At 39.5% G+C, this 7,217-nt stretch overlaps 1 pseudogene; it reads left to right on the plus strand.

The window, feature by feature from the left end:
* The window catches only part of LOC147606517 (transmembrane 9 superfamily member 6 pseudogene), a 71,876-nt pseudogene extending 71,458 nt beyond the window's left edge, over positions 1-418 (plus strand).
* Positions 419-7,217: the final 6,799 nt, after the last annotated feature.

A 7,217-nucleotide genomic window follows, 5' to 3' on the forward strand; every position in this document is an offset into this window, starting at 1 on the left:
GTGAGAGGCTGAAAAATCTTCTTCTTCTTCACTCAACACTCAACACACCATATACAAGATAAGAGTACACATAATATGAAAGGTACTCAACCAATACATACACGGGTTCTCTATAGTGTGAACCCAACTAAATGAGCTGGCGCTATAACTATGCCAGTCTCTAGAATGGCTGTCACACAGCCTGTCATCCCACTGGCTGCATATCACCCATGATCTCACCAACCATTTGACCTCTACGTCTTCAGCACTCTATCTTTTACTCTATCCCACATTCTACTTCTTCACCAAGTTGGATATAACAAAACTAGTGTCTGGTGTGTTGTAATATGGCTATATGATTATCATCTCGTTTTGCTTTTTTGTGCTCACAAGAATAATTGGCTTCTTTGTCTATTTGTGGTTTATGAGAAGTTTCTAGTTAAGATAAGGGTAATATTAAGGTTGGTCTAAATTTGATCTAAACTAAGATGGAATAAAAAGCATGCCTCTGGTTATGACCTTAGACTTGACACACTATCACTTTGGTGAAACCATCTCTAGCTATTATCTAGTCTCATAAAATAAACTACTCAGTGATTATTATAAGCATTTGTTTTGATTCTAAAAATATAAAAGTAGGTCACCACCCTGCAGAGAGGTAAGCCATGGACGCGAGACCTCATAAAAGAGTATCTAAGAACCGCTAAGCAGCTGTAGAGTGATGACTATTTTTTTAAAGCCCTTTATTAATAGGTTTTCAGTCATAAGGTCCCATCCCATGGAGATTAAGGCTACGGTCCCAAGGCTCCATCACTGTTGGCTAAAAGTCTTACCTAGATCGACCAGAGTACATGTACATACACCTAGTATCAACAATACATGTGCAAACCCTTTTTGCAATTCCAAAATGCACAGTTGCACTGCAATAACCATATTTTGAGCAGAAATAGTTCTCTACCAAAACTTCCAAAAAACTGTCAAAAATATCCTACAGTGACGAAACGGGGCCTGTAACACACCCTAAACGCGAATCTGGCTAAAAAACCTCCATCCAATAGGACAATATACCTGCTTTGAAGGTCCGCTCCTACAAAGACAACTCCTTAATGAGAGATGTGTAGCTCCAAAAGCTACTGAGGGGGTGTTGTACCTAAACCAAGAAGAGGAAAGAGATGATGGTGCTCTTACCTGTGTAGTTTCGCTTCCTTCCTTGCTTGTTCTTGCCTCTTGCTTGCCTCAGCTCTCACCCAGGAACCAGGCTGCTCTGATACCATAAAGAGAATGTGGGGGGGAGAGGGAGAGCTTCACACCCTAGCAAGAAAACACACACACAAGAGAGAGCAAGACACAAGAGAGAGATGGATAGCTAAATTTTCTTCTATCTTTTTCTTCTCTACTCAACCAACATAACATAAAGATAAGAGTACTCACTATATGGGTTAGTACTCAACTACTACAACATACAAGGGTCGGTCCATAATGTGAACCCAACTAAATAAGCTGGTGCTATAACTATGCCAGTCTCTAGTAATCCAAAATGGTTGTCACATAGCTTGTCATCCCACTAGTTGCATATCACCCACCAACCATGCCAGTGGTGTAGACGCCGAAGCTATCACCCAGGCAGGTCATCAATGTCCGCCGCCATAGCACTAGTTGAGATCGATATCTCAACAAAGCAAATCCCCATGAGTGCCCTTGCTTACATCACAACCCAATCTTAAACCAAACGAAGTGGTAGTAGGGAGATCAAAATAGACGTAACTTTGTTGGTTGAATTGCCATATTTGATGCAATCTTCGTAGCCTCTTCTTCTATTGGAGATAGGAAGAGATGTTGCTGAGAATAGGTTGGATTAATGCATCTAGATGCACCATCAATTGGGCTAACTAGATTACACAACTCGAGTGTGAGAGAGAAGATAGAAAATAGAGAAATCAATCTATGAATATTGAAAAGAGGTTACAAGTGCAATACTCATGCTATGTACACATCAAGAAGATGGAAAGGGATGCCTGGAAAAACCCAAAAAAAAAGAGAAGAAGACAAAAGGAAAGATCCACTCAACATGGTAAGTCTTCGTCAAGTATCTCAAGGTGAAACCAATGGGCACCAAAATAATTCTAAAGGAGAAAAGGGTACTCTAAAGTACAAAAATAGATATGGATTCTGAAATTACAATGTTAATAAGGGAATATGGACACATCTGCTAAGCTTCTAAGCAGAAGCCTCTACCATAAGTGTCAAACCAGAAAAAACACCCAACAGAAAGAAAAAACATTGTCAACCACCAGCACCATAAAAGGTAGTGGATAGCAATAAAAGTTTAGAATCCCAAGAATACTATCAAGGGAACAACTTGATCTAGGTTTTAAAGAGAATAAAACACTCAATACCAAAACATGAGAATAAACCTTGAAAGGGGAATGTTTGAATGGAATGGTAGCCCAAAATTGTACCAATAGTGGAACTGAGAAACCACAAGAACTTGCATTAGATCCACAAGAACCATCTTAAGTAAAAATTACATATGTAGACCCATAATGGAGTAAAACAGAAAATCTTAACGGATGTCTGCTCCAAGGGCAAGGAAAGGATGGAAGCAACACAAGAACACCCTTCAGAATACAAGTTACTTCAAGAACCTACTGATGACTCCTGTTGTCTAAAATGGACCTACAAGGTCTCCAACAACACAACCCATCCAAATCAAGGATAACCTCAAGGTAGGCTTGGGAAAACTATGTGCTCCAAACAAGACATTTTCCCTAACTATTACACTTAAGAAACAACCAAATCAATTAGAACATCCTTTGAGAGCACTAATGGACTAACTTCTTTCTAACTGCTATTGCTAGTGATGCTATTGCGAACCAATTAATTGGTATGGGGAGACTATAGTAAAATCTTCCTTTATACACAATATTGAAGCTAATCACAGTGCATTGTCAAGTACCACATGTCTAGGGTAACTAGGATCTGATTCAAGCAATAGTTGAGCAATCATGTTCCATGTCTAGGGTAACTATGATCATAGTCAGCTCAACAATTGAGCAATCATGTCCCATGTCTATGTAATAAAAATTGTGATGGGTCTAGAGAACATTAGGCAAAATTTGGACTCCAAAAGGGCCCTCTAGGAAGATCCATGTCATGACTTTGCTAAAAAAGGGGCCCATGCAGGGTGAACCTTACCTATATAATACATCAAAACCCCCAAATGTGGCATATCATTGGAAATCCCTTAAAAAGTAGATTTCAAATCTATTAACTCTAACAATTTTGGAGTTGGTATGCTCAAGGTATACTAGAAGGTAGTTTTCAAGAACTTACACACATGACCATGCTTTAGAAACCATAAAACTACCCAAAGAAAATTTTTGAACACAGTCATTAGGAAAAATTTGGACTCAAATTGGGCCCTTTAAGGATTGCTACACATTCTCTCTGTAAAAATGGGCTCATGGTGAAATTTTTACAAATCAACTAAAAAGTGAGAGAAGTTTAGACATTTGGAATGTACTATTCGAGACCTTTCCAATGATATATAGCATAATGATGTTTCGAATGTACTCTACGAGACATTTCCAATAATTTGGGATTTTCTTGAATATGCGAAATTGCCCATCATGCTATATATCATTGGAAAGGTCTTGAAGAGTACATTCCAAATGTACAAACTCCGCTCACTTCTAATTTGATTTGTAAAAATTTTACCTTGAGCCCATTTTTGCACAAAGAGAATGTGTAGCAATCCTTAAAGGGCCCAATTTGAGTCCAAATTTTCCCTAATGTGGGGATGAAAAAATTGTTTGGTTTCTCACTTTGAAATAACCAACTCCAAAAAGAGGACAAGTTCCCCAAATCAACTATTAGTGAGCCTTAAAGCATAGATCTATGGTTCATATCACTTAACTTTTGACATGAAAATATTATATTTTCATGCCAACTTACCCTAGTCAAAATCTACCCCCCCTACTAACATCATCTATGCACATAAAACTTACTTGCCATACACTGTTGCTTTCTACCAAAAGACACATGTGAAAAACTATCCTAGATTTTCACATACTTCCAATCTTTAACTTTACATTTGTGATAAACTGCATCATCTCATTAACATGATCACGACAAATCACATGCATTTCTCTAAAAGAAGATGACTTAACTAGTTGGTGTGAAATCCTTTGGATATTCATGGCCGAGAAAAACTAGTCTGGTTTTTCTCGCAAGAAACATTTTTCCCAAATGACATGATATCCACTAATTACATGTTTGCCAAGCTCACTCATTCATCTTTAGTAACCCCTATAGTAGTGTCACCACTTCCTCTTTCATGTCTTGTACAAAATCATTCGCGGTTCTTAGAAATTCACTATATTTTTTTCTGAAGAGTGTCATCTGAGGCTTTAATATATTGAAGTCATATGCAATTAGGTGAGGTCTTTAACAATGTAGTCCATTCCTTGATATTATTAGCCATGTTTTTGTCTATGAGGCCTTTGGTGTTATAGCAGATTATTTTTACTTTAATAATTTTCTTTGCATTTTGGAAGGGGTTTGAGTCTTCTTGAAAGCATCTTCTCGACTACGGTTGGGATTTCATATCTCCAACGTGAGATTGACTTATATTGGTAAGGTGCTGACATTCAATCATATAGGTATCCAAGGATTCTTTGCCTTTGGTCAGGTCTATAGCCTTTGGGAGGGGGCTTTACTCTAGAAGAATCTCTTCTTTAGCTTGACTAGTTTAGGCTTCACCAAAAAAGACATCCTTCTTTTTAAAATCTATTTCTTCTATTTCCTTCTTGGAATATTTGTTGAATCCAAAGGATGCCTGAGAGCTCTTCATCATCCTATTTATCAACATCTAGGGGGGGAGGAGTTACATACTTCCACCTTTAGTGGTGTAAGGTTGCTAGAAAGCAAGCATTAGGGAGGTTCTTGTATATGATTTCTTGAGAGAAAATAAAATCTCCCAAATTAATCAACACGGTTTTTGGCTAGATCTATCTCCACCACCAAGGCTTGTGTGTGCCACTATGGTTTAATCTCTTCCATGAGCTGGGTACCTAGCAAGAATTCAAGAGATTCTATGGGATTCTTGAGGAAGGGTGAAAGATGGAAATGGAGAAAGGGGAGCTCCACTCAAAGAGGGAACTTAGTTGGCTTTGGACTTGTTGGGGAGAATTTTGAGTACCATTTGAAAAAGGGAGAGCGTCAACTACATATCATCCAAGTGGCATCTCTTTCTCTTTGAACATATATATGAAGTAGTTATTAGGGCAGAATTGCCCTCTTTCCACCCAGAGACCTCAAGCACAACTTTCTCCAACACGAGAGCACAATCTCATGAACCTCGAGCTATGGGATTTGTTAGGTCAACCAACACTCACAGCCCATCCAAAAAGAATAAACTTTACACAAGACTTGGACATGCTATGTTTGGGTTACTTTGAACATACAATGTATATTGAAACTAATCTCCTTAATTGCAAGTTTTGTGTGGTTATGTGCTGGAAGCAAATTTGATCTCGGGGCATAAATGGACTATTGTTGCTGCCCAGGCACCACTGTGCTTTGCTAGCAATAGAGACATCATGATGGTCAGCGACAAAAAGTTAACAATACCATACTGCAAGGAAGAGGATCCAACTTTAATGGATTTCTATGATGCTAAATGTAAGAGTATACAAGCCTCTTCCACAGAAGCCCCTCTGCACAATAACCTACCATCTATGTCTACAACCTACTCCGTTAGAGCATCTACTCCTTCAACCCCATCCTCATCTAAAATGTTCGATGCCAAAATCTCTCAATCAACAACTATTCTTGAAAAAGTTCCCATAGCTCAACCTTCTATCTCTAACAAGGAACTCAAAGGGAAGGCCTCGGAGCCTATGCATCTTCATTGACGAACCTCACCAAAGGAGACAACCACATGCTCAAAGGCCTCATCACATCGACAGCCACTCCACAAGAGACTCTAGCCTCATCATCGTCAACAATGTCCATGAGTCTCAAACCTGCAGCCTCAGCGCCAACCAAAGTCAAGGAGGGGCCCAAACCTTCCACATCAACACAAAAGAAAACTCCACCCAGACAACCAACGATCAAGGTATCTTAATAGTATCAAGATGTGGGTGAAGAAACAGCTACTTGTAGCTCAAGGCTACTATGAAGGTGCCAATCAAATTTTGGTGCCTCGACAATCAAAGCCTCTTTCTCGAAATAGTACTCATAGTCCAAAGAAAAAGAAAAGTACTCCACAACACCGTCCACAAAAGCCGATGCGAGTTCCTCAAAGAACTCCACCAAGTCAACAAGTGTGGATACCAAAACCATTACTGTAAGTACAAGGGTACTACCAGCATAATACCAAGTCTTGGATTCCCAAGCGCATCACAAAGTCCCCTAAGCTTGCACAAAGAAGGAGGCCTCAACACCAAGCACATCAACCACCAGTTTATAATGTTCTTCAAAGATGGGTGCCTCTGCATGTGCTTCAACAACAAGGATATTGTGATGGTAATTCCATCATATGGTTGCCAAAATTGAACAATGTAAAGAAAACCTCACCGCCGACTTCAACCCCAATAGTTTCACCTAAAGTTTGACAAGAATGGAGGCCGAAGCAACAACAAGCAAATCACTCAACCACTCGTGTGCACCAACACAAGAGCTTGTGTGTTCAAGCAAACAATCACCAATCTTCCCTACTACATCGATAACATTTGAGCAACAAATTTAAGAATCAATACCCACGTCTGCAAACGGGAACTTATGAGCGCATCAAGAACAAAATAACAATGCTCCTGTCACCCCTCTAGATGTGAGAAATAAGTGCACAAGAACCTGTTGCTCGCAAGTCAGGACCTAGTTGTCCCATAAAATCAAAATTAAAAAAAACCATTAAGGTCAAAACTTGCAACCTCACAAAATTCCATCTCACGAAACTACACTTCAGGGAATTCCAGTTCACGGGCTGCACATTCACAGAATTCAAGGCCTGCACGTTCACAGAATTCAATTTGACGACCTGCACTTTCACAAAATTCTAGTTCACGGCCTGCACTTTCACGGAATTCGAGTTCATGGCTTGCACTTTCACGGAATTCCATCTCACTAAATTCCAGTTCACGGCCTGCACTTTCACGGAATTCCATCTCACGACCTGCACTTTCACAGAAACATCATTTCACGGGATTAACTCTCACGGGATTAGGCCATCTCACGGA

This window comes from Cibotium barometz, chromosome 57 (genome assembly GCF_041138505.1).
Source record: "Cibotium barometz isolate CiBa-2024 chromosome 57, ASM4113850v1, whole genome shotgun sequence".
Taxonomy (NCBI): domain Eukaryota; kingdom Viridiplantae; phylum Streptophyta; class Polypodiopsida; order Cyatheales; family Cibotiaceae; genus Cibotium; species Cibotium barometz.